Source organism: Macaca thibetana, chromosome 9, assembly GCF_024542745.1.
Source record: "Macaca thibetana thibetana isolate TM-01 chromosome 9, ASM2454274v1, whole genome shotgun sequence".
Taxonomy (NCBI): domain Eukaryota; kingdom Metazoa; phylum Chordata; class Mammalia; order Primates; family Cercopithecidae; genus Macaca; species Macaca thibetana.
Genome location: NC_065586.1, coordinates 39,312,431 through 39,340,175, shown reverse-complemented (window position 1 = coordinate 39,340,175; position 27,745 = coordinate 39,312,431). Strand labels below are relative to the sequence as shown.

General features: G+C 38.9%; 1 long non-coding RNA gene across 1 annotated transcript in view; it reads right to left on the bottom strand.

Moving 5' to 3' along the window:
• LOC126963135 (uncharacterized) overlaps positions 1-22,561 on the bottom strand; it is a 57,806-nt gene extending 35,245 nt beyond the window's left edge. Inside the window, exons 1-2 of the long non-coding RNA XR_007728950.1 lie at positions 22,015-22,561; positions 13,221-13,290 (exon numbers count right to left, since the gene is read on the bottom strand). This is a non-coding gene — a long non-coding RNA (uncharacterized LOC126963135). The remainder of the gene's footprint in view (positions 1-13,220; positions 13,291-22,014) is intronic.
• Positions 22,562-27,745: the final 5,184 nt, after the last annotated feature.

The window sequence follows — 27,745 nt, the reverse complement described above, 5'->3', positions numbered from 1 at the left end:
AATTTCCAATACTATGTTGAAAAGGAGTGGTGAGAGAGGGCATCCTTGCCTTGTGCTGGTTTTCAAAGGGAATGCTTCCAGCTTTTGCCCATTCAGTATGATATTGACTGTGGGTCTGCCATAAATAGCTCTTATTATCTTGAGATACGTTCCACCAATACCGAATTTATTAAGAGTTTTTAGCATGAAGGGCTGTTGAATTTTGTCAAAGGCCTTTTCCGCATCTATTGAGATAATCATGTGGTTTTTCTCATTGGTTCTGTTTATGTGATGGATTACATATATTGATTTGCATATGTTGAACCAGCCTTGCATCCCAAAGATGAAGCCATCTTGATCATGGTGGGTAAGCTTTGTGATGTGCTGCTGGATTCAGTTTGCCAGTATTTTAATGAGAATTTTCATGTCGATGTTCATCAGGGATATTGGTCTGAGATTTTCTTTTCCTACTGTGTCTCTGCCAGGTTTTGGTATCAGGATGATGCTGGCCTCATAAAATGAGTTAGGGAGGAGTCCCTCTTTTACTATTGTTTAGAATAGTTTCAGAATGGTACTAGCTCCTCTTTGTATCTCTGGTAGAAATCAACTGAGAATCTGTCTGGTCCTGGACTTTTTTTAGTTGTTAGGGTATTAATTACTGCTTCAATTTCAGAACTTGTTATTGGTCTATTCATGGATTCGACTTCTTCCTGGTTTAGTCTTGGGAGGGTGTATGTGTCCAGGAATCTATCCATTTCTTCTAGATTTTCCAGTTTATTTGCATAGAGGTGTTTATAGTATTCTCTGATGGTAGTCTGTATTTCTGTGGAATTGGTGGTCATATCCCCTTTATCATTTTTTATTGCATCTATTTTATTCTTCTATCTTTTCTTCATTATTCGTCTGGTTAGCAGTCTATTTTGTTAATCTTTTTGGAAAATCAGCTCCTGGATTCATCGATTTTTTTGAGAGGATTTTTGGGTATCTATGTCCTTCAGTTCTGCTCTGATCTTAGTTATTTCTTTTCTTCTGCTAGCTTTTGAATTTGTTTGTTCTTGCTTCTCTAGTTCTTTTAACGGGTTCCCCACTTTCTGATCTGGACATTTAGTGCTACAAATTTCCCTCTAAACACTGCTTTAGGTGTGTCCCAGAGATTCTGGTAAGTTGTGCCTTTGTTCTCATTGGTTTCAAAGAACTTCTTTATTTCTACCTTAATTTCATTATTTACTCAGTAGTCATTCAGGAGCAGGTTGTTGTTAATAGTCATTCAGGAGCAGGTTGTTCAGATTCCATGTAGTTGTGCGGTTTTGAGTGAGTTTCTAAATCTTGAGTTCTAATTTGATTGCACTGTAATCTGAGAAACTGTTATGATTTCCATTCTTTTGCATTTGCTGAGAAGTGTTTTACTTCCATTTAAGTGGTCCATTTTCGAATAAGTGCTGAGAAGAATGTATATTCTGTTGATTTGGGGTGGAGAGTTCTGTAGATGTCTATTAGATCTGCTTGGTCCAGAGTTGAGTTCAAGTCCTGAATATCCTTGTTAATTTTCTGTCTCACTGATCTGTCTGATATTGACAGAGGGGTGTTAAAGTCTTCAACTATTATTGTGTGGAAGTCTAAGTCTCTTTGTAGGTCTGTAAGAACTTGTTTTATGAATCTGGGTGCTCCTGTATTGGGTACATATATATTTAGGGTAGTTAGCTCTTCTTATTGCATTGATCCCTTTGCCATATGTAATACCCTTCTTTGTCTTTTTTGATCTTTGTTGGTTTAAAGTCTGTTTTATCAGAGAGTAAAATTGCAACCCCTCCTTTTGATTTCCATTTGTTTGGTAAATATTCCTCTATCCCTTTATTTTGAGCCCATGTGTGTCACTGCACATGAGATGGGTCTCTTGAATATAGCACACCGATGGGTCTTGACTCTTTTTCCAATTTGTCAGTCTGTGTCTTTTAATTGGGGCACTTAGCCTGTTTACATTTAAGGTTAATATTATTATGTGTGGATTTGATCCTGTCATCATGATGCTACCTGGTTATTTAGCACATTAGTTGATGCAGTTTCTTCATAGCGTGGTTGATCTTTATATTTTGCTATGTTTGTGCAGTGGCTGGTACCAGTTTTTCCTTTCAATATTTAGTGCTTCCTTCAGGAACTCTTGTAAGGCAGGTCTGGTGGTGATAAAATCCCTTAGCATTTGCTTGTCTGTAAAGGATGTTATTTCTCCTTCACTTATGATGCTAAGTTTGGCTGGATATGAAATTCTGGGAAAATTCTTTAAGAATGTTGAATATTGGCCCCCACTCTCTTCTGGCTTGTAGGGTTGCTGCAGAGAGATCTGCTGTTAGTCTGATGGGCTTCCCTTTGTAGGTAACCTGACCTTTCTCTCTGGCTGCCCTTAACATTTTTTCCTTCATTTCAACCTTGCTGAATCTGACGATTATGTGTCTTGGGATTGCTCTTCTCAAGGAGTATCTTAGTGATGTTCTCTGTATTTCTTGAATTTAAATGTTGGCCTGTCTTGCTAGGTTGGGGACCTTCTCCTGGATAATATCCTGAAGAGTGTTTTCCAACTTGGTTCCATTCTTCCCATCACTTTCGGGTACACCAATCAATCATAGGTTTGATCTTTTCACATAGTCCCATATTTCTTGGAGGCTTTGTTCCTTTTCATTCTTTTTTTTTCTCTAATCTTGTCTTCACACTTTATTCCATTAAGGTGATTTTCAATCTCTGATATCCTTTCTTCTGCTTCATCAATTCGGCTATTGATACTTGTGTATGCTTCACGAAGTTCTCATGCTGTGTTTTTCAGCTCCATCAGGTCGTTTATGTTCTCTAAACTCTTTATTCTAGTTAGCAGTTCCTGTAACCTTTTATCAAGATTCTTAGCATCCTTGCATTGGGTAGGAACATGCTCCTTTAGCTTGGAGGAGCTAGTTATTACCCACCTTCTGAAGCCTACTTCTGTCAATTTGACAAACTCATTCTCCATCTAGTTTTGTTCCCTTGCTAGTGAGGAGTTGTGACCCTTTGGAAGAGAAGAGGCATTCCGGATTTGGGCATTTTCAGCATTCTTATGCTGGTTTTTTTTTCTCATCTTCATGGATTTATCTACCTTTGATCTTTGTTGTTGATGACCTTTTGAAGTTGATGGGATTTTTGGATTGTTGTCCTTTTTGTTGGTGTTGATGTTACCGCTTTCTGTTTGCTAATTTTCCTTGTAACACTCAGAGGCCTCTTCTGTAGGTTGGCTGGAGTTTGCTGGAGGTCCACTCCAGACCATCTGCCTGGGTATCACCAGCGGAGGCTCTAGAATAGCAAAGATTGCTGCCTGCTCTTTCCTCTGGAAGCTTCATCCCAGAGGGGCACCCACCAAATGCCAGCTCTCCTGTATGAGGTGTCTATCTAACCCTGCTGGGAGGTGTCTCCAAGTCAGGAGCCAGCTGCCATTTTTAATTAAAGTAAAAGTTACTGACAATTGAATTAGCTAAAAATGCTAGAACATTTGAAATAAAATTGTTTATAAGCTAGTTATGTTTATAGAATGAAAAGTAAAGTTAAAGACATTAATATTCTAAATTAGCACTTTCCAAATTGTGTTCTAAAAATCAATACTCATAACCCAAGGAGGTGATAATGATGTACACTAGACAAACCCAATGGAGCTGGTGGTGGTGTTGGTTGTAGTTCCTTTTAAAATAAAGTTCATCTCAGGATACTCTCAAAATGCATTTTTGTGGCCCATGAGGTGCTCATGCACAATGGGAAAATATCAAATGTAGATACACTGTGGTGCCAGAAGAGAAAAAGCCGTGCCTTCTTCCAAGACTAATGTCCAAAGTAGTACACATTGATTTAGGCCTGCAATGCACTGAAAAACTAATAGTTTACAAAAATCATTCAATAAAAGGAATCTATCCTTCTCATTGCATTCAATATTGTATTAAGGCATGAAGGCATCAAATAAATAGCTACATTTTTCTGGGATTGCTTACTTGCTGATTTTTCCTTCCACCATAACATCTAAGATTAAAAGAGAAATTGATACTTAATATTTAGAATCTGGATATCAATATATAGTTGACTCCAATTTGTTAAACTGATTGCTGAAGAGTACAACCAAATGGCTGAAATAATTTTTGAATAAAGGAGTCTGTCCCTTGGCAATATAGTTGTACTCATGATTTTAGTATCATTGTAAGATGAGGTTGACTGGCTGTGCTGTCATCAAGGAATATTGTCAAATATGAACTGTATTGTTGAGTAAAATGCTCAGTAGATACCTGACGGGGAAGGGAAGTATAAGTTAAACTTATCAAAGTGTACCTTTTCATTGGTTAAAATGTCAAATTTTTCAAAGCACTATGATATTTCTTACACTCCATGAACTGCCTGAGTATGGTACCATATGCACTCTATAAAAAACTCATTGGAGGCTCTTAACTTCCACAGATGATGTTTGAGATACAGGTTATAAAATGCTGCTTTTAACATGGTACCTATCATCAGAACTCACAAGGATTTTATGAATTCCCTTTATAAATAATGAGAAAAGTTTAAAATAAGATTTCATTGTTTTTTTCTATAGTGACATAAAACAGCTGAGAATTTCTATTTCTGTTATTTATTTACTACAGTAAAATGTAATGTATTAAATAATATTGGTACAAGACCATTTACTGCAATGAATACAAGACTAATGCATCTACTAAGTTACTAATCCTAAATGTATCATTTCAAAGTGAGAAAGACATAGGTTTCTCTAGTCCTGTTTTCTTATGTGGAGGATAAAAAGAGTAACACTTAAATATTCTCTCACACCCTGAAAACAGATGACAACTTAAAAAATTTAACTTTCACTTCATGTTTAAACAAGACTGCCATGACATGACTCAAATGAGACTCTCAGAGAATACTTTCCATTCATTTCAAAACTTGATTAATTTTATTCTATAAATCATTTGACCTGCACCTAGGCATTTTCCTGCTCTACCCCTTTTCTCTGACTGGAATAATGCTTTTCTCCTTCCTTGTTTCAGCGAGCTTGACTGTGTCTACCTTCTTGGATCTCTTTGCCAGTAGCCTCACCAAAACACATTTTTTTTTTACACTAACTAGTTACAAGATACTAATTCTAGCAGAGTATTCTCCTCATGAGAAAGTACACCTCTCCCTAAGAGTAAGGGAGTGCCCTAACTGTTCCTACCTCCAGCTGCTCAGCATAAAATTTTGAATAAATCAAAAAGTTCAACAAGTATTTGACAAATTAATTCAGTTATAATTTGGAAGGTAAGTAAGTCTTATATTACATTTAATTACAGCAAAAACACTACTAACAGGTTACTGTTTACAGGTATTATTTAAGGTAGCCACAAAATAGAAACAAATCTAACTTCAGTCAGCATAAATCTGAGTATGAAATTTTATAGTCTTTAATGAGAAATGGAAGGGATGACTTAGTTCTTTTAAAGTTCAATGACAAAAACTAGAAAACAATCATATCTCCTATTTTAGTAAGTCAAAACCAAAGCCTTACTATCAAAGGTCCAGTACCCATTGGACACCAATGCCCAACCACTGACTTATTCCACTGTACCTGCTGCCTCTCATTTTAACACATTAAAAACACTAAAGCTGTTTTCCTTGTAGATATCTTTCACCTCTTTGCTTAGATATATTTCTAAGGGTTTCGCTGTTGTTGTTTTGCAGCTATTGTAAAGGGGTTGAGTTATTGGTTTGATTCTCAGCTTGGTCGCTGTTGGGGAATAACAGAACTACTGATTTGTGTACATTAATTTTGTATCCTGAAACTTTTCTGAATTCATTTTGTCAGTTCTGGGAGTTTTTTTTTTTTTGGAAGAGTCGTTAGGGTTTTCTAGGTATACGATCATATCATCAGCAAACAGTGACAGTTTGACTTTACTGATCTGCATGCCTTTATTTCTTTCTCTTGTGTGATTGCTCTGGCTAGGTCTTACAGTACTATAGTGAATAGGAGTGGTGATAGTGGGTATCCTTGTCTTGTTCCAGTTCTCAGGGGGAATGCTTTCAACTTTTTGCCACTCAATATTATGTTGCCTGTGGGTTTGTAATGAATGGCTTTTATTACATTGAGGTATGTCCCATGTATGACAATTTTGCTGAGGGTTTTAATCATAAAAGGATGCTGGATTTTGTCAAATGCTTTTTCTGCACCTATTGAGATGATCATGTGATTTTTGTTTTGAATTCTGTTTCTGTGGTGTATCACATTTATTGACTTGCATATGTTAAACCATCCCTGCATTCGTGGTATGAAACCCACTTGGTCATGGTGCATTATCCTTTTGACATGCCATTGGGAACTACAAAACATTGCTGCATGAAATCATGGATGACAAACAAATGGAAAGACATCCCATGCTCATGAATGGGTAGAATCACTATTGTGAAAATGACCACACTGCCAAAAGCAACCTACAAATTCAATGCAATTCCTATCAAAATATCATCATCATTTTTCACAGAACTAGAAAAAGCAATCCTAAAATACGGTACCAAACAAGATGACACATAGCCGAAACAAAACTAAACAAAAACAACAAATCTGGAGCCATCACATTATCTGACTTCACACTATAAAATAAGACCATTGTCACCAAAACAGCATGGTACTGGTATAAAAATAGTCAGAATAGGCCGGGTGTGGTGGCTCACGCCTGTAATCCCAGCACTTTGGGAGGCCAAGGTGGGCGGATCACAAGGTCAGGAGATCGAGACCACGGTGAAACCACGTCTCTACTAAAAATACAAAAAATTAGCTGGGAGCTGTTGCGGGCGCCTGTAGTCCCAGCTACTCGGGAGGCTGAGGCAGAAGAATGGCGTGAACCCGGAGGCAGAGCTTGCAGTGAGCCAAGATCGCGCCACTGCACTCCAGCCTGGGGGACACAGCGAGACTGCATCTCAAAAAAAAAAAAAAAAAAAAAAAAAAAAAAAGTCAGAATAGAACACCAATAGAACTGAATAGAAAACCCAGAAATAAACCCAAATACCTACAGCCAACTTACCTTCAACAATGCCAACTAAAACCAAAAGAGAAGAACATAAACCCTATTCAACAAATGGTGCTGGGATAATTGGCAAAGCCACGTGCAGGAGAATGAAACTGGATCCTCAACTCTCACATTACACAAAAATCAACTCAAGATGGATCAAGGACATAAAACTACAACCTGAAACCTTAAAAATTGTAGAAGATAATATGAGAAAAACCTTCTAGACATTGGCTTAGGCAAAGACTTCATAACCAAGAACCCAAAAGCAAATGCAACAAAAACAAAGATAAACAGGTGAGACTTAACTAAACAGCTTCTGCACAGGAAAAGGAACAATCATCAGAGTAAACAGACAACCTGCAGAATGGGAGAAAAATCTTCACAATCTATACATCTGACAAAGGACTAATATACAGAATCTACAAGGAATTCAAACAGATGGGCAAGAGAAAAAACAAACAATCCCATAAAAAAGTGGACTAAGGATATAAATACACAATTCTTAAAAGAAGATATACCACTGGCCAAAAAACATATGAAAAAATGCTCAACATCACTAATGATCAGGAAAATGAAAATCAAAACCACAATGCCATACCACCTTACTCCTGCAAGAATGGCCATAATTAAAAAAATAAAAAAATAATAGATGTTGGTTTGGATGGGGTGAAAACACTTCTCTACAACGCTGGTAAAAATGGAAACTAGTACAACCACTACGGAAAGCAGTGTGGAGATTCCTTAAAAAACTAAAAGTAGAACCATCACTCAATCCAGCAATCCCACTACTGGGTATCTACTCAGAAGAAAAGAAGACATTATACAAAAAAGACACTTGCACATGTATGTTTGCAGCAGCACAATTTGCAATTATAAAAATGTGGAACCAGCCCAAATGCCCATCAATCAACAAGTGAATTAAGAAATACCACTCAGTCATAATAAGGAATAAATTAATGGCATTCCCAGCAACCCAGATGGAATTAGAGACTATTATTCTAAGTGAAGTAACTCAGGAATGGAAAACTAAAGATCATATGCTCTCATTCATACGTAGGAGCTAAGCTATGAGGATGCAAAGGCATAAGAATGATACAATGGACTTTGGGGACACAAGGAAAAGGGTGGGAAGAGGGTGAGGGATAAAAGACTACAAATTGGGTTCAGTGGACACTGCTCAAGTGACGGATACACTAAAATCTCACAAATCACCACTAAATAATTTACTCATGTAACCAAATACCACCTGTTTTCCCCAAAACCTATGGAAATAAAAGTAAATAAATAAATAAACTATGGCATTCTTCCCAGCAAATATAAAATAAAATGAAAACTCAAGTTTACATTTTCCTCTCTCCTTTTTGGCAGGACAAATTTTAGATATGTTTTAAAATAATAACTTTTTTCTTTTTCTGAGACAGGATAGATCTCCCTTTGTTACCCAAGCTGGAGTGCAGTGGTGCAGTTACAGTTAACTACAGCCTCAAACTCCTGAGCTCAAGTGATCCTCTGTCTCAGCCCCATGAGTAGGTAAAACTAAAGGCACATGCCACCATGCCTGGCTAATTTGTTATTTAACCTTTCTGTAGAGATGAGCTCTTGCTATGTTGACCAGGCTTAAAATAAACAAATTTTAATTAATTTAAATATTTCTAACATTTTGGGCATTCATGAATACAGCTCCATCTATTGGGCATTCATGAAAACAGCTCCATCTATGTTGTGAGGTAATGGGATAATATGGCAGTGTAAGTTTGAATAAGCATATTAAACAAGGCCTTAGGAGAAAAGTATAATATGCTTATTATAGATACATCACACACACAAAAAAAATGTCTGGGGTAATACCATTAATTATATTGAAATTAAACTTTGATTCACATGTAAATATAGGTCCTAAATTTGGATTAAATATGATAGATTGACCACAAATCTATTTCCTCTGGCTCTGGAAGTCTCGTTAGTCATACGTAAAATACTGGTTACAAATAGGATCAGGAGAGAAGGTTGACAGAGATGATTTTTAATAAATGCTGGGACATAAAAAGCACATAAAGGAGTGGTACATAACACAGAAGCACAACTTTGGTCCCTACAGAAAGTGACTGGAAGAGAAGCAAGCCAGTTTGTCTTGTAGAACTAAAGGCAGGCTGTGAACTTACCGGCAAATAGAACTTTGGAAAGTAGGGTAAAATGTAAAACAAAAGCCAGCAATGTCAGAAAATTTGTGGTTAGAGCCCCAAGTCCAACTGTCCTCCCATCTGATAAGAAACTTAGATGTGTGTTTTCTGGATATACCAAACCTGAGAATTTCTAGGTTCAGAAATACCAAGACTTAAACCTGAGATATAAAGAAAACTGTGCACCAAAAATAGAACTCCAACTTGCTTCCCTAACTCTGCTTTTGGAAAGCAAGTAGACATTCTTTTACTTCCCAGGCAGGAAAATTGGGAGATCCTTTCTCAGAAGAAACTGAACTGACTCGAGTAAAGATCCCCAGATAATACACTGAAGTCCCGCAAATGAAAAGCTAGTTTGGCTTCCAAAACCACACACTGAGTGCCACCAGTTAACAGAAGTCCTGCTTCCAAATAAAACCAGGGAACACCACACATTCGAGGGAAGCCTCCAACAAGAGAGATCAAAACAACAGAAAAAAAGGAATTCATGGACCAGTCAAAATTAGGAGCAAAACTTTAAAAGAAAACCTAAAAACACACTGAAAAAGATATACAATTCAATAGAAATATTAGAGTACAAAGTCACGGAAACTGAAAAATCGAAGGAGAAAAATTAAAAACCAATGCAGGTATACTGACCTAAGCAGCTGAGTGTCTGAATAACAAGACTGTCAGAAAAAAAGGAATAGAGAAAACACAAAAATTCTCAAGAAGAGATAGTCTTCAGACTTAGTAGCCTCAATAAAATGAAAAGATTCCCACCAAGCTGTTATTATGAAATTTCAGAAGCTCAGTGAGCGAGAAGCTTCTAAAAGCTTCCATAGGTACATAAAACCTGGTTATAAATAATATATCTCACAATGGCAATAGAGTCAAGAACAACACTGTAATGAGGGCACAATTGTGAAATATCTTCAGAATCCTAAAGTTTAGATTCAACCTAGAAGTTTACTCTCTATCAAAAAGGAGGGATTTTAAGACTAGCCAGATCCCTAAACATCTCTGGCCAGGAAAATGTGCTCAAGTACAACTAGAGAGGATAACAGGACAGCAGGAAACAGAATCTAGGACTCAGGTGATCCCACACAAGATGGCAGCTATGTGAGATCCCAAAAGACTTTAAGGAACTAGCACAGAAAAGCAGACATCGAGCATATCTAGGGAAAGCCACTCCATATTGAACTGGGATGACAAAATGTCAAAGACAGTTGCTCCCCCACCCACGGCAAAAAAAAAAAAAAAAAAAAAATTGGAACAGATGTGTTTTAGCAGATGGAAAGTATCTTTGAAAGGCATGGGATAAATGCTACAACACCTGGGGGAAAAACAGCTGTCATAAAACAGGCAAAAGAATATAGTCAGAAAATTAGCTTCATGCTAAAAAATAATGGATGTGAAAGCAAACAGACCAGCCAGGGGCTACTTACAGCATTTGGCTGGGTAAAGTAACATAGGCTAGGAAGAAAGAGATGATCCAGAAAAAGTGCAGAAATTCTCAGATTTCAGAACTGTTTCAGAGAAAGAATGAAGGACATATAATGCAGAGGCATAGTGAAAACACCATATGACTTAGCAGTGAATAGAATTTGCATAGTCATAATCATGTAAATATTACTGATTTAATTTAAAAGTGTGCTACAGTTGGAAGAAACAGAGGGAGAAAAATAAGGTCATGGTGTAGTGAGGAAGGTATGCTTTCACCTGCAATGACAAAGTCAATAGACAGTGCTGACAGCTATTTTATTTTTGTTATTTATTATTCTGTATTTGTTATTTTGTTCTTTGTTATTTCTTACCTATTCTATTTTTGTTATTTGATTAAAAATATGATTAAATATTTAAGGCAGATCTTTATACCACAACCAGACTATTGAAATTTAACTTAATGTCAGAAACTCTTAAAAGGTGGACACACTAAGCTGCAGATTTTTCTCTGAATAAATTTGATACCTAGGAAAATACAAAAAGAGGTCCATGCTATTACCACTGAGTCCCCATTATAATTTAAAGGAATCAAGAGACATATTTTTATATCAAACTATCAATTTCTTAACTTTTTGACTGTTTACGTACATGATTTGTATAGTTGCTTTTTTTCTCTTGTACTAAGAATGAAAAAACATGGTCATTTCTGATACAAACACCATAAAATAAGAGTAGTAATGTCTTACTAAATACTCCTAAATGAGGAAAAATTCTATTTAAAAATACTTTCAACAATTTATATTTAAATTATCTGGCACGATAAATCTCATAAAGTAAAATCTAAAAACTTAGTTTTACTTTTTGACCTAGTTTACTTTTTGTTTCTATTACATACACATGAAAGAATCCTTGTGTACAAAAGAAAAGGGCAAAGAAAATGAGGCCAGATAAAAAAGTTAGCTAATAAAACAGTTTAACTGTTGCATATATGAGCCATGAGTATTTTCTCATTTACCAGAATCTAAGAGTTAACAGCTCTAAGAACTACTTTCTGGCCAGGCACATATCTCTAGATGCACCAAAATCCCTGTGAGCATCTCGAACCACACTTAGTGGTTATCTACTAATATGTCACTAAAAACAAAACAACTGGAAAGTAACCTATCTTAAATTTAAATTTTAAAATGACTATACAAACCCCGATTGGACATGGTGTCTGCAGCACAAAAAATCATTTTTTTTCTAAAAAAATAACAAAAAACAAAAAACAGGCCAGCATAATAAAAGCTCTAAGAGGAATTGGGTCATGGTTTGTTTCCTACACTGCCTCCACCTTTGATGGTGGAAAGGCCTTGCAGGCAAACATTCCTACCACTGAAGAGTGAGGGACATGGAATACCTTTTGTTTTACCTCTTCCATGCTCTCCATGTGGGAGAAGCCTACAGCTCTGGAAGGAACTGGGAAAAACAACTCTGATATGGTTTGGATATTCCCCCCCCCCTCCAAATCTCATGTTAAAATGTGACCCTTAAATATTGGAGACAGGACCTAATGGGAGGTGTTTGGGTAATGGCGGTGGATTCCTTATGAATGGCTTGGTGCCATACCCATGGTAATAAGCAAATTCTCATTCTGGTAGTTAAAAAGAGTGTGACACCTTCCCTCTACCAGCCTCTCCCTCCCTCTCTCACCATGTGGAACCACGTCCTTCCCCTTTGCCTTCCATCATGATTGTAAGCTTTTTGAGGCCCTCACCAGAAGCAGATGTTGAAGCCATGTTTGTACAGCCTGAAGATCTATGAGCCGATTAAACCTATTTTTGTTATAAATTACTCAGCCTTAGGTACCTCTTTATAGTAATGCAAAAATGAACACAAATTCTAACCAGAAATACCTGACTCAGACAGGCAAAGTCTACTCAAACTACAAAAAGAAAGATGACAAATTCCTCTATTTTACTGTGCTGCATTACTTCCCATTTTATTATAGATCCTCACTTGTATTCTTGCTGCTTAAATCAAATGGAAAACTTGGCTGTGTATGGCTTTTTAGCAAACAAATGAGGATTTAACATAACATTAAGGAAAATAAGCAGAAGTAGGGCATGTTTAAAATTACATTACATCAGATGAAAAGGTTAATAACTTAAAAGTTTCGGGAAGCATAAACTTGGATGTGATAAACTCATGTGATCAGGAGACTGTGCAAGAGGAGGCCAAAATCACAGATTCAATTTCTGTTGATGAGTAACTATGTTTTTTTATTTGTTTAAATGGAAACCAAGCTGAAGCCTAAGTTCTATCTTTAAAATGTACTCTTTGGAGCAAGGGATAAAGATAAATCTATGACTCCTCCATCACATGACAAATTGTGTTGATAAAAAGATGGCAAAATGTGTAGACAAAAAGTTTACATGACTTCATTGACACAGTAACAATTAAGAAAAAGTATATAACACATTAAAATAAGACAAGTAAATATGTGAAAAGTTGAAAAAATCAAACCAATACGAGTTTCTAAATACTTTCTATAATACATCTGATCAAACGACAAGAGTTTTCACTCTTTTTCTTGGCAGAAAAGACAATGTTGTCTCACCAACTGTTGGAGATTTTCTCAGGAATATTGTGCTTGCCTCTGGATGGTCAGAAGGGTTGGACTCCTATATCTACAGAGGGAGAGAAGAAAAAAAGATGTGATCATTTATAAAAATATATCAACTCATTTATTTGACTGCTGCATTTAGGCTGTTTACCTACCTCTACTTTTATTCTCATCCATTGAAATGAATGTAAAGACATAAGATGAAGCCAGGCAAGATGGCACATGCCTGTAGTCCCAGCTACTCAGGAGGCTGAGATGGGAAAATCCCTTGAGCCCAGGTCAGGAATTTGAGGCCAGCATGGGTAACATAGTGAGACCCGTCTTTATTTAAAAAAAAGAAAAAGAAAAAGAAAAAAATTTGACGGAGCAAGATGGCCAAATAGGAAAAGTTCCAGTCTCCAACTCCCAGCACGAGTGACACAGAAGACAGGTGATTTCTGCATTTTCAACTGAGGTACTGGGTTCATCTCCCTAGGGAGTGCAGGACAGTGGGTGCTGGTCAGCTGCTGCAGCCCGACCAGTGAGAGCTGAAGCAGGGAGAGGCATTGCCTCACCTGGGAAGCTCAAGGGGAAAGGGAATCCCTTTTCCTAGCCAGGGGAGCTGAGACACACAACACCTGGAAAATCGGGTAACTCCCACCCCAATACTGTGATCTACCAAGGATCTTAGCAAACGGGCACACTAGGAGATTATATCCCACACCTGGCTGGGAGGGTCCCATGCCCACGGAGCCTCCCTCATTGCTGGCACAGCAGTCTGCGATCTCGCAGCAAGGCAGCAGCAAGGCTAGGGGAGGGGCGCCCGCCATTGCTGAGGCTTAAGTAGATAAACAAAGCAGCTGGGAAGCTCCAACTGGGTGGAGCTCACAGCAGCTCAAGGAGTCCTGCCTGTCTCTGTAGACTACACCTCTGGGGACAGGGCACAGCTAAACAACAACAGTAATAAAAAAAAAAGCAGCTGAAACCTCTGCAGACGCAAATGACTCTGTCTGACAGATTTGAAGAGAGCAATGGATCTCCCAACACGGAGGTTGAGATCTGAGAACGGACAGACTGCCTGCTCAAGTGGGTCCATGATCCCTGAGTAGCCTAACTGGGAGACATACCCCACTAGGGGCAGACCAACACCCCACACCTCACACGGTGGAGTATACCCCTGAGAGGAAGCTTCCAAAGCAAGAATCAGACAGGTAAACTCGCTGTTCAGCAATATTCTATCTTCTGCAGCCTCTGCTGCTGATACCCAGGCAAACAGGGTCTGGAGTGGACCTCAAGCAATCTCCAACAGAACTACAGCTGAGGGTCCTGACTGTTAGAAGGAAAACTAACAAACACGAAGGACACCCACACCAAAACCCTATCACTACGTCACCATCATCAAAGACCAGAGGCAGATAAAACCACAAAGATGGGGAAAAAGCCGTGCAGAAAAACTGGAAATTCAAAAAATAAGAGCGCATCTCCCCCTCCAAAGGAACGCAGCTTATCGCCAGCAACGGATCAAAGCTGGATGGAGAATGACTTTGATGAGATGAGAGAAGAAGTCTCCAGTCCATCAAACTTCTCAGAGCTAAAGGAAGAATTACGTACCCAGTGCAAAGAAACTAAAAATCGTGAAAAAAAGAGTGGAAGAATTGATAACTAGAATAATTAATGCAGAGAAGGCCATAAACGAATTGACAAAGATAAAAACCATGACATGAGAAATACGTGACAAATGCACAAGCTTCAGTAACCAACTCAATCAACTGGAAGAAAGAGTGACAGCGATTGAGGATCAAATGAATGAAATGAAGCGAGAAGAGAAACCTAAAGAAAAAAGAAGAAAAAGAAAGGAACAAAGCCTGCAAGAAGTATGGGATTATGTAAAATGACCAAATCTACGTCTGATTGGGGTGCCTGAAAGTGAGGGGGAAAATGGAACCAAGTTGGAAAACACTCTTCAGGATATCATCCAGGAGAACTTCCCCAACCTAGTAGGGCAGGCCAACATTCAAATTCAGGAAATACAGAGAATGCCACAAAGATACTCCTCAAGAAGAGCAACTCCAAGACACATAATTGCCAGATTCATCAAAGTTGAAATGAAGGAAAAAATCTTAAGGGCAGCCAGAGAGAAAGGTCGGGTTACCCACAAAGGCAAGCCCATCAGACTAACAGCAGATCTCTCGGCAGAAACTCTACAAGCCAGAAGAGAGTGGGGGCCAATATTCAACATTCTTAAAGAAAAGAATTTTCAACCCAGAATTTCATATCCAGCCAAACTAAGTTTCATAAGTGAAGGAGAAATAAAATCCTTTACAGATAAACAAATGCTTAGAGATTTTGTCACCACCAGACCTGCTTTACAAGAGACCCTGAAGGAAGCATTAAACATGGAAAGGAAAAACCGGTACCAGCCATTGCAAAAACATGCCAAAATGTAAAGACCATCAAGGCTAGGAAGAAACTACATCAACTAACGAGCAAAATAACCAGTTAATATCATAATGGCAGGATCAAGTTCATACTTAACAATATTAACCTTAAATGTAAATGGACTAAATGCTCCGATTAAAAGACACAGACTGGCAAACTGGATAAAGAATCAAGACCCATCAGTTTGCTGTATTCAGGAGACCCATCTCACATGCAGAGACATACATAGACTCAAAATAAAGGGATGGAGGAAGATCTACTCAGCAAATGGAGAACAAAAAAAGCAGGGGTTGCAATACTAGTCTCTGATAAAACAGACTTTAAACCATCAAAGATCAAAAGAGACAAAGAAGGCCATTACATAATGGTAAAGGGATCAATTCAACAGGAAGAACTAACTATCCTAAATATATATGCACCCAATACAGGAGCACCCAGATTCATAAAGCAAGTCCTTAGAGACTTACAAAGAGACTTAGACTTCCAGACAATAATAATGGGAGACTTCAACACCCCACTGTCAACATTAGACAGATCAAGGAGACAGAAAGTTAACAAGGATATCCAAGAATTGAACTCATCTCTGCAGCAAGCAGACCTAATAGACATCTACAGAACTCTCCACCCCAAATCAACAGATTATATATTCTACTTAGCACCACATCACACTTATTCCAAAATTGACCACATAATGGGAAATAAAGCACTCCTCAGCAAATGTACAAGAACAGAAATTATAACAAACTGTCTCTCAGACCACAGTGCAATCAAACTGGAACTCAGGAATAAGAAACTCAATCAAAACCGCTCAACTACATGGAAACTGAATAACTTGCTCCTGAATGACTACTGGATACATAACGAAATGATGGCAGAAATAAAAATGTTCGTTGAAACCAATGAGAACAAAGATACAACATACCAGAATCTCTGGGACACATTTAAAGCAGTGTGTAGAGGGAAATTTAGAGCACTAAATGCCCACAAGAGAAAGCTGAAAAGATCTAAAATTGATACTCTAACATCACAATTAAAAGAACTAGAGAAGCAAGAGTAAACACATTCAAAAGCTAGCAGAAGGCAAGAAATAACAGATCCAAGCAGAACTGAAGGAGATAGAGACACAAAAAACCCTCCAAAAAATCAATGAATCCAGGAGTTGGTTTTTTGAAAAGATCAACAAAATTGATAGACCGCTAGCAAGACTAATAAAGAAGAAAAGAGAGAAGAATCAAATCGATGCAATAAAAAATGATAAAGGGGATATCACCACCGACCCCACAGAAATGCAAACTACCATCAAAGAATACTATAAACACCTCTATGCAAATAAACTAGAAAATCTAGACGAAATGGATAATTTCCTGGACACTTACACTCTCCCAAGACTAAACCAGGAAGAAGCGGAATTCCTGAATACACCAATAGCAGGCTCTGAAATTGAGGCAATAGTTAATAGCCTACCAACAAGAAAAAGTCCAAGATCAGATGGATTCACAGCTGAATGCTACCAGAAGTACAAGGAGGAGCTGGTACCATTCCTTCTGAAACTATTCCAATCAATAGAAAAAGAGGGAATCCTCACTCACTCATTTTATGAGGCCAACATCATCCTGATACCAAAGCCTGGCAGAGACACAACAAAAAAAGAGAATTTTAGACCAATATCCATGATGAACATCAATGCAAAAATCCTCAATAAAATACTGGCAAACTGGATCCAGCAGCACATCAAAAAGTTTATCCACCATGATCAAGTGGGCTTCATCCCTGGGATGCAAGGCTGGTTCAACATACACAAATCAATAAATGTAATCCAGCATATAAACAGAACCAAAGACAAAAACAACATGACTATCTCAATAGATGCAGAAAAGGCCTTTGACAAAATTCAACAGCCCTTCATGCTAAAAACTCTCAATAAATTCAGTATTGATGGAACGTATCTCAAAATAATAAGAGCTATTTATGACAAACCCACAGCCAATCTCTTACCGAATGGGCAAAAACTGCAAAAATTCCCTTTGAAAACTGGCGCAAGACAGGGATGCCCTCTCTCACCACTCCTATTCAACATAGTGTTGGAAGTTCTGGTTAGGGCAATCAGGCAAGAGAAAGAAAGAAAGGGTATTCAGTTAGGAAAAGAAGAAGTCAAATTGTCCCTGTTTGCAGATGGCATGATTGTATATTTAGAAAACCCCGTTGTCTCAGCCCAAAATCTCCTTAAGCTGATAAGCAACTTCAGCAAAGTCTCAGGATACAAAATTAATGTGCAAAAATCACAAGCATTCTTATACACCAGTAACAGACACACAGAGAGCCAAATCATGAATGAACTCCCATTCACAATTGCTTCAAAGAGAATAAAATACCTAGGAATCCAACTTACAAGTGGTGTAAAGGACCTCTTCAAGGAGAACTAGAAACCACTGCTCAGTGAAATAAAAGAGGACACAAAGAAATGGAAGAACATACCATGCTCATGGATAGGAAGAATCAATATCGTGAAAATGGCCATACTGCCCAAGGTAATCTATAGATTTAATGCCATCCCCATCAAGCTACCAATGAGTTTCTTCACAGAATTGGAAAAAAACTGCTTTAAAGTTCATATGGAACCAAAAAAGAGCCTGAATTCCCAAGATAATCCTAAGTCAAAAGAACAACGCTGGAGGCATCACGCTACCTGACTTCAAACTATACTACAAGGCTACAGTAACCAAAACAGCATGGTACTGGTACCAAAACAGAGATATAGACCAATGGAACAGAACAGAGTCCTCAGAAATAATACTACACATCTACAGCCATCTGATATTTGACAAACCTCAGAAAAACAAGAAATGGGGAAAGGATTCCCTATTTAATAAATGGTGCTGGGAAAATTGGCTAGCAATAAGTAGAAAGCTCAAACTGGATCCTTTCCTTACTCCTTATATGAAAATTAATTCAAGATGGATTAGAGACTTAAATGTTAGACCTAATACCATAAAAACCCTAGAAGAAAACCTAGGTAATACCATTCAGGACATAAGCATGGGCAAGGACTTCATGTCTAAAACACCAAAAGCCATGGCAACAAAAGCCAAAATTGACAAATGGGATCTAATTAAACTAAAGAGCTTCTGCACAGCAAAAGAAACTACCATCAGAGTGAACAGACAACCTACAGAATGGGAGAAAATTTTTGCAATCTACTCATCTGACAAAGTGCTAATATCCAAAACCTACAAAGAACTCAAACAAATTTACAAGAAAAAAAAAAAAACCCATCAAAAAGTGAGCAAAGAATATGAACGGGCAGTTCTCAAAAGAAGACATTCATACAGCTAACAGACACATGAAAAAATGTTCATCATCACTGGCCATCAGAGAAATGCAAATCAAACCCACAATGAGATACCATCTCACACCAGTTAGAATGGCAATCATTACAAAGTCAGGAAACAACAGGTGCTGGAGAGAATGTGGAGAAATAGGAACACTTTTACACTGTTGGTGGGATTGTAAACTAGTTCAACCATTATGGAAAACAGTATGGCGATTCCTCAAGGATCTAGAACTAGAAGTACCATATGACCCAGCCATCCCATTACTGGGTATATACCCAAAGGATTATAAATCATGCTGCTCTAAAGACACATGCACACGTATGTTTATTGCGGCACTATTCACAATGGCAAAGACTTGGAATCAACCCAAATGTCCATCAGTGACAGACTGGATTAAGAAAATGTGGCACATATACACCATGGAATACTATGCAGCCATAAAAAAGGATGAGTTTGTGTCCTTTGTAGGGACATGGATGCAGCTGGAAACCATCATTCTCAGCAAACTATCACAAGAACAGAAAACCAAACACCGCATGTTCTCACTCATAGTTGGGAACTGAACAATGAGATCACTTGGACTCGGGAAGGGGAACATCATACACCGGGGCCTATCATGGGGATGGGGGAGGGGGGAGGGATTGCATTGGGAGTTATACCTGATGTAAATGACGAGTTGATGGGTGCTGACGAGTTGATGGGTGCAGCACAGCAACATGGCACAAGTATACATATGTAACAAACCTGCACGTTATGCACATGTACCCTAGAACTTAAAGTATAATAATAAAAAAAAAGAAATTAACAAAATTTACTGTAAAAAAAAAACACGTAAATTTGCCTTTACATTGTGTAAAAATCGACTGCATAGAATAAAACAAGATGGCAGTATGTTTTAAAAGACAGGTCTATTTTATAGGCAAAATATAACTTAAATGTATTCTGGAGTTTTTAAATTTTTTAAAAGTAAATTCAGCATATCTGTCTCTTCCATGTCATTGTGAGGACTTAGAACCTTAGTTCTGTTGAGTAGCTCTCTTCCATAGTCACGTGAGATCTCTAAGTCTTCATTTCTTCATTAGCAAAACATATGGAGAATATGTATATAGACTTTATTTGTGTTGCAAAGGACCAAATGAGACATACATAAACTGTGCTGTAATCCTAAAGAATGACAATAAAGAGCCTTTTTTGGGCTCTCATCCAACACTACTCATCTATTAACTGGTGTGTAAAATCACTCAGAGGCTTTCTTTACACCACCAAGTGGAGTATGTTTACACAAGTACTTACATGTTTTGTGTATAAAAGTATAATGAATTAATTCACATATTTGTTTATTCTATAATTATTAAACATCTTGAAAAGTGAGTATAGTACTCCAAGTTACAAAGTCACATTCATCATAAGTCTTAATCATCCTACCTCTGAAAAAAATAGCCCAACCAAAGTTTTGTGTGTGTGTGTTTTTTTTTCACTTTAAGTTCTGGGATACATGTGCAGAATGTGCAGGTTTGTTACATAAGTATACATGTCCCATGGTGGTTTGATGCACCGATCAAGCCATCATCGAGTTTTTAAGCCTCACATGCATCAGATATTTGTCCTAATGCTCTCACTCCCTTTTCCCTGCACCCCACAATGGGCCCCAGTGTGTGATGTTCTTTTCCTGTGTCCATGTGTTCTCGTTCTTTTTGCTTAGGGTTGTCTTGGCTACAAGGAGCCCAATCAAAGTTTAAATAGAAGAGCTATAAGACATTTCCTCTATAGTAATATCTCTGGCATTTAAAGAAAATCAAAGAGCCAATGCATTTAATATCTTTATGATACAATGTTTTCTATTTTGAAAAATTTTGTTTTTATTCAAGAACCATACTGTTACCCAGAATTCTTTTTACTTAGATTCATATCTTTGCAAAATTTTAGAGGCAAACCAACTCTTTTCTCTTTTCTACCCCCTCCCATCCCTCTGCCTCTCCCAGCAGTGTAGAGACTGAAAAACTCCAACTTTCTTATCTTTGAACAAGATGCTATTGTCAAGAGGGGGAAGGACAAAAGGGGAGATATGGCAACAAACACTCTTACACAGGCAAGCTCTGACATTTTAACCTTCAATCTTTATATTATATATTCAAACTCTACATTTACATTTTATGTCTTTTGAAAGTTTTGACCACAAACCATCCCCCCCCCCCCCCCGGTTAGAACAAGGAGGTAAATAATGTCTGTTAAGTCACCAGAATAAATCTGCAGACACATTTTGTGTTAAAGTAGGAATTTTAAAGTAATCAGAGCCTCATAGGTAAACTCTTTTGGGGGAACCCCCCCACACACACACACGCACTCATTTTTCTGTGGCCCTGGCCATGACATTTCACACCTTTCCCAATTATTTTAAGCACCCTCCATTTTCTTTCCTTCCGTGTTCAAATTAGTTAGAAGAAACTAAGCAACTTCTATCAAGGTGACTTAAAACAACCCATACAGTCTCTCCTATGGCAACCTGCATTCTGATTTTAAATAAGAAATCCCCAAATATTTCAGTATGAATTCTCCTGAGATTTAGCTACTTTAACAAAGCAAACAATTAGGCACTTACCTGGTTCCTTCACTTAGGTACCATTTGGATAGGTACAAAGAGAATGGGATGGGTACTGGAAAGTTGGGATATTTGAGTTTTTACTGAGAAAAGGAAGAGAATATTCCAAAGAAGCCTCAACAAAGTCCCACAGGTACTAAATAGAGCTACAGGCAAGAACAGCCATAAATAAATGGTCCCATGCCAGCCTGGGAGAATGAGACGAGGGAGAAAGAACTGGGAGTTTGGGAGGGAAGGAGAAAAGAAACTGACTGGATTCTGTGGGGAAAGACTAAGGGGTGGGAATGCAAGGCAAAGCCAGCTTTTGTTCCTGGCCAGCCCTGGGAAAGCTGGCTACAGGCAGAAAGGAGCCTGAGGTTGGAGATGCCTCCCAGAGGACTCTGGTGACAGCAGCAGCCAGAAGTGTGCCAAGGGCAGATGGCACCCATCACCTCCTTACCTTCAGGCATCTCCCGTTCACAGATGTGGTGCACTTGGAGGCCCTCACCAGCTTCAAAAGTCACCTCACCAGACTCTACAGCAGCAGCCACAGGCACTCCTGCTGTCATGTCGCTAGCTGCTGCCTCATACATCGCAGACCCACAGGGACACACTGAGCCCTAGTGCTGGTCCAACTCAGGGCTGGTCCTGGGACACACACAACAGGTCGGTATGTTTCCCATGGGGTGCCTCTACTCCTGTCACCACCTGTGCTTCTGCTCACAGCTTTGGCAACACACTCCCATTGCCCTAGGCCAAGACTATGCTGCACTTGCAGAGATGGTCTTGTCTGCTGCTCGCCTGCTGACACTACAGCTCGGCTCCAGCCAGGGCTTGGGCCAATGCCCATACCCTGCCGCCTCCCATGAGTTGACTTGTCTTGGAGGGTGAAGACCAGCTGGTTTATTTTATAGGTTGTGAACCCAAAAAGCACTGAGAGACACAACTGCCTGAAGAGAGTACAGATGGAGCTCCTCCTCCTTCTGCAGTCACCTACAGACAGAAGCCCATTGGCCCAGGTGGGAGCCCAGGCTTGTGGCTCACAATGCCCCACCCCACACTTCACAATGCCCTCCCCGACAGCTCACAATGCCCCACCCTGGCTGCCCCACCTCCCCCACAGCTCAGAATGCCCCTGCCTGGGCTGCCTCACCCTGAGGCTTTTGATGCTGCTGCTCTCCTGGCCCCTTGTGCAGTGCCAGTTGGACTAAGGTTTTCATACATCACCAGCTTCCTGAGCTTTTTAGTCCTAAGAAAAGCACAAGGTGGTTCCTTATTTGAAGCCATCTTCCTCTATGAGTTCTATACAAAGCCTCAGTTAGTAGAGCGGGTCCCATTAGCAACCAAGTTGAGCAACTTTTGTTTGCTGAATGAATGTACATACACCTGAATTGTTGACTGCTTTTGTAACTAAATACTCCTCTTCTGTCTTCCAATGAGTGGTCATTTTTGTCTGCAACTTGACCATAGCAGTCCCTGGGGCCCTAGCTATACTTTCAATAAGAGTTATGGCTGGCCGGGCGCGGTGGCTCAAGCCTGTAATCCTAGCACTTTGGGAGGCCGAGACTGGCGGATCATGAGGTCAGGAGATCGAGACCATCCTGGCTAACACAGTGAAACCCCGTCTCTACTAAAATACAAAAAAAATTAGCCGGGCGAGCTGGCGGGCGCCTGTACTCCCAGCTACTTGGGAGGCTGAGGCAGGAGAATGGCATGAACCCAGGAGGCGGGGCTTGCAGTGAGCGGAGATCCGGCCACTGCACTCCAGCCTGGGCGACAGAGCGAGACTCCGTCTCAAAAAAAAAAAAGAGTTATGGCTGTGTGTCTTGAATGACACCTTAGGACCCATTCTGCCTCCACTTCTTTCTCCATAAAATAGAAACCTACCTTGTCCCTCCAAGCACTGAAATGCTGAAACTTACCAACTCTCTTTTCTCCCCTCTGTTTCTTCTTCTATGGCAAAAACTTTCAGATTTTCTCTCTTTTACTAACAAAGCACTAAGCATGATTTTGTCATACAAAATAGAGAACCATAAAGTGGGGTACCACAGTCCTAATTCAATAAAGATGAGTACTCAACATCTGGTAATCAGTACGTCCCTGACAGTTTTATAACTGTGCTATGTTCAATTAACCCTCAGAAACAATCTCATCTTACAGGTTTTACAGAAGACATTGAAATGGAGAAGATAAGTTATCCTCCGAAGGTCACACAACTGCTCAGGCTTGGGCCACAGTTTGATCCCTCATAGTATGAATTCCCCAATTTCTCAAGCATGATTATCAGAAAGTGTATTGGTCCATTTTCACACTGCTATAAAGAAATACCTGAGGTTGAGTAATTTATAAAGGAAAGAGGTTTAATTGACTCACATTCCACATGACTGGGGAGGCCTCAGGAAACTTACAATCATAGTGGAAAAGGAAGCAGGCACTTCTTACATGGCGGCAGGCCAGAGAGTGTGAGCATGTGAAGGAGCAACTGTCAAACACATACAAAACCATCAGATCTCGTGAGAACTCATTCACTATCATGAGAACAGTGTGGGGGAAACTGTCCCCATGATCCAGTTATCTCCCACTGCGTCCCTCCCTCAACACATGGGGATTGTGGGATTACAATTCAAGATGAGATTTGGGTGAGGACATGCCCAAACCAGATCAGAAAGTAAAGGTAGAAGTCAATCTTGGAGGGAAGGTGACATTGTAGATAAGTACATTTGTAAAAGAAAAACATTTTTTTGATGTGAATTTTAAAATGCCTGCCCTTCATTCAACATTGAATAAGTCCCTTCTACATACCAGGCACTATATGTGTGAAACAGTCCTAACTCTCAATGAGTGTAGGCAGATACACAAAGGTTTAAGGAGTTCAGTTTTCTGAGACTACACTGCTGGACAGGGTGTGAACCTAGGATACAGACCCACCTCTATTTGACCCCAAATTTGATGCTGGAATGGTTTTAATTTTATTCTGAAAATTTGAGTCATTGAGCCATATAAAGATGAGGCATCTCTGTCAGATGTGTGTATACTGGTCTCTATAATAATGAAGGACTGAAGGAAGCAACAAAACCAATTAAGAGACTATATCTAAAAGAAGAGTAATGATAAAGTCAGTGCTAGTGACGAAAGTGGAGGAAAAAGTTTTCTGATCATTTGGGAGATGGAATAGGAAGTGCTTGGTAATGAGATGTGAAAGAAGAGGGGAAGTAGAGGGAAAACAGAGTGCTCAGACTCTGCTGGGGAAGACTGAGTACATAGTGGTGCCTTTCTCCTGGCAGAGAATATAAGAAGAGAAATAGGTAAGGAGGAAAAGATAGGTTTTACTCTCAGTATCACATAAAATGGAATTCTATGGTCAAAAGTTGAAAATAAATCTCTGTAGGCTAAGTTCATCTGTGACATCCCAACATACGTTTTCAAAAATAACACACATACTAAATCAAACCATTAAGAGTAACGGGAAATTTCCTAAAATTTGCATGCTAACAATATCACCATTTTGCATTTATTACTTTCATGGAGCCACTCTGAATCTATGCTTATAGCAAATGAGGCATCTTGCATAAAATAAAAGCTAATACATGAAACAAAACATTTAAAATTCTATTGTCCTCAGAGAATAGAGAATGCAATGGAAGCCATGGGCATGGAAGTGATTGCCCTGAGAAGCTGTGTATAGTAAGAATAATTGGGAAGAAAAAATCCTGGAGAATAGGGCGATTTCTATGGCATTAAGTGAAGCTTGCAAAAGTGAGCAATGGGAGTCAAGAGACCTGCATATAAATCAGGAATGGCTGCCTCTGTAAGTCATTAGAAAGGAGATGATGTCTGCTTTTCATTTCTATCACAGCAGCACCTAACACAGTGCCTGGTCAATAGGTACTCACCATGTATTATCTCAATGCACAGTGTCAAATGTTGCCAGGAGGGCAGGAAAGCGACAAATTGGCTATGACAACTTAATGATCGGGCTTGTGTGTGTGTGAGTGAGCTGGATGTCAGGTAGTGGGTAAGGTATTGAACCGGAGGTGTGAAAACAATGACACAAACTGAGGGCTTCTCTTCTCAAGTATTTGGCTGAGAAGAGAGATGTAGTAGTAGTTAAAGGGAGACATATGGTAAAGAAAGGCTTTTATTCCAAGATTCAACAAAAAGGGTGAGTATACATCTATGTTAAACGAAAAGAGCCAACAGAGAAAATACATTTTTGAGATTAGAAGAGAAGGAAGAACAAATGGCACAAGGGCCCCAAAAGGCACAAGTGCACGCAGTCCGGATCAGGGCAGATTAGCTTTGGACTTCTACAAAAGCAAGAAGGGAGAAAGGACCATATCATTCCAGAGGTATTTCGGGTAGAGGAAAGGTTTAGGAAGAGATATTTTGATGACCTTTATTTTACCGACTTTTCAAAAGACTACTGTAGGGAAAAGGATATTATGTATAGAAAAGTCTACACTTCTTGATACATCTAACAAACAAACAAAAAAAGCTTGATACACTAAACAAAACCCAAATAATGTCTTTCCCTAAAACTTGAAAAGCAATTTGAGCATAAATCAAGGAGTTCCATGACAAACAAGTATATAAAAAAAGTGAAACATGGGCTTAATTTTTCCCACAAAGATTTAAAAGAAATAACAACAACTTTGGGGGAAGAGGAAAAAATAAAGAAGAAGAAAATTATATGCAATTCAAAAATGTGTGAATATTTACAAACTCTAATGTAAGTTAACTACAGAAAGGACCAGAAGAATTATTATCATAGGAAGCAATGGGTAATTTCAAAAATCAGGGAAGAAGGGATGATTCATAAGTAATATAATTTTGTTGAAAATATTTAAATAAAGTTCGAGAACAAAAACAGATACGTTGAAATGCGGGAAACCATGGTGGAAAAAAAAAAAAAGAATTCAAGCAAGTTCAGTTTCAGTAACCAATATCTAGTAAAACCCTCAGGACCCAGTGGCTACAATCTTCGTTAATAGTAACTGAAGACCTAGAAATATCATTAGATACCATTTTGGATAATTCTTGTAGACTTGAGATGATACAGGCACAAAATAGTGCCTGCATTTAACAATAGACACACTCAGAAACAGATATCCATGACTTCACTTTTATTTATTTATTATTTATTTATTTATTTATTTATTTATTTATTTATTTTGAGACAGAGACTGCCTCTGTGGCCCAGGCTGGAGTGCAGTGGCGCGATTTCGGCTCACTGAAAGCTCCGCCTCCCGGGTTCAACCGCCATTCTCCTGACTCAGCCTCACGCATAGCTAGAACTACAGGTACCTGCCATCACACTCTGCTAATTTTTCTATTTTTAGTAGAGATCAGGTTTCACCATGTTAGCCAGGATGATCTCGATCTCCTGACCTTGTGATCCGCCCGCCTCGGCCTCCCAAAGTGCTGGGATTACAGGCGTAAGCCACCGCGTCCTGCCTTATTTATTTATTTATTTACTTACTTATTTTATTTTATTTATTTATTTATTTTTGAGACAGTCTCACTCTGTCCCCTAGGCTGGAGTGCAGTGGTGCAATCTCAGCTAACTGCAACCTCTGCCTCCCGGGTTCAAGCGATTCTCCTGCCTCAGCCTCCTGAGTAGCTGGGATGACAGGCACACATCACCATGCCTGGCTAATTTTTGTATTTTTAGTAGAGACCGGGTTTCACAATGTTGGTCAGGCTGGTCTCGAACTCCTGACATCGTGATCTGCCCACCTCAGCCTCCCAACGTGTTGGGTTTACACGGCCCACAGATATCCATGACTTTAAAAATGGAAGACTTAAACTCTCTAAACAGGAAAATATTGGGAAGCATTATTATGAAAATAGATTTTAAAACATTTTGATAGAAGGCAATATTGAAGTACATTAAGAAAAATCCTATCCTACCATAACATTGGCAAGTCTGAGAGAGCAAAGAGAAATAAAGTAGAGTGATTTGAATTAATCAGGAGTTTGATTCTGTGAAATGAGTGGAGACCTTGTTTATCTATAGTTCCAAAGTAAACTAATTAATTCACCCATTCATTCAATACCCATTTAGTACCTGAGCCCTGAGCAAACATGTGGCACACTGTATGTAAGTGCTGGGGATACTGCTTGAACCAACATAACCAAGGTTCTTATTCTTGTGAAAGTTATCTTCCAGTAAGGGAGTTAACAGACCGTGT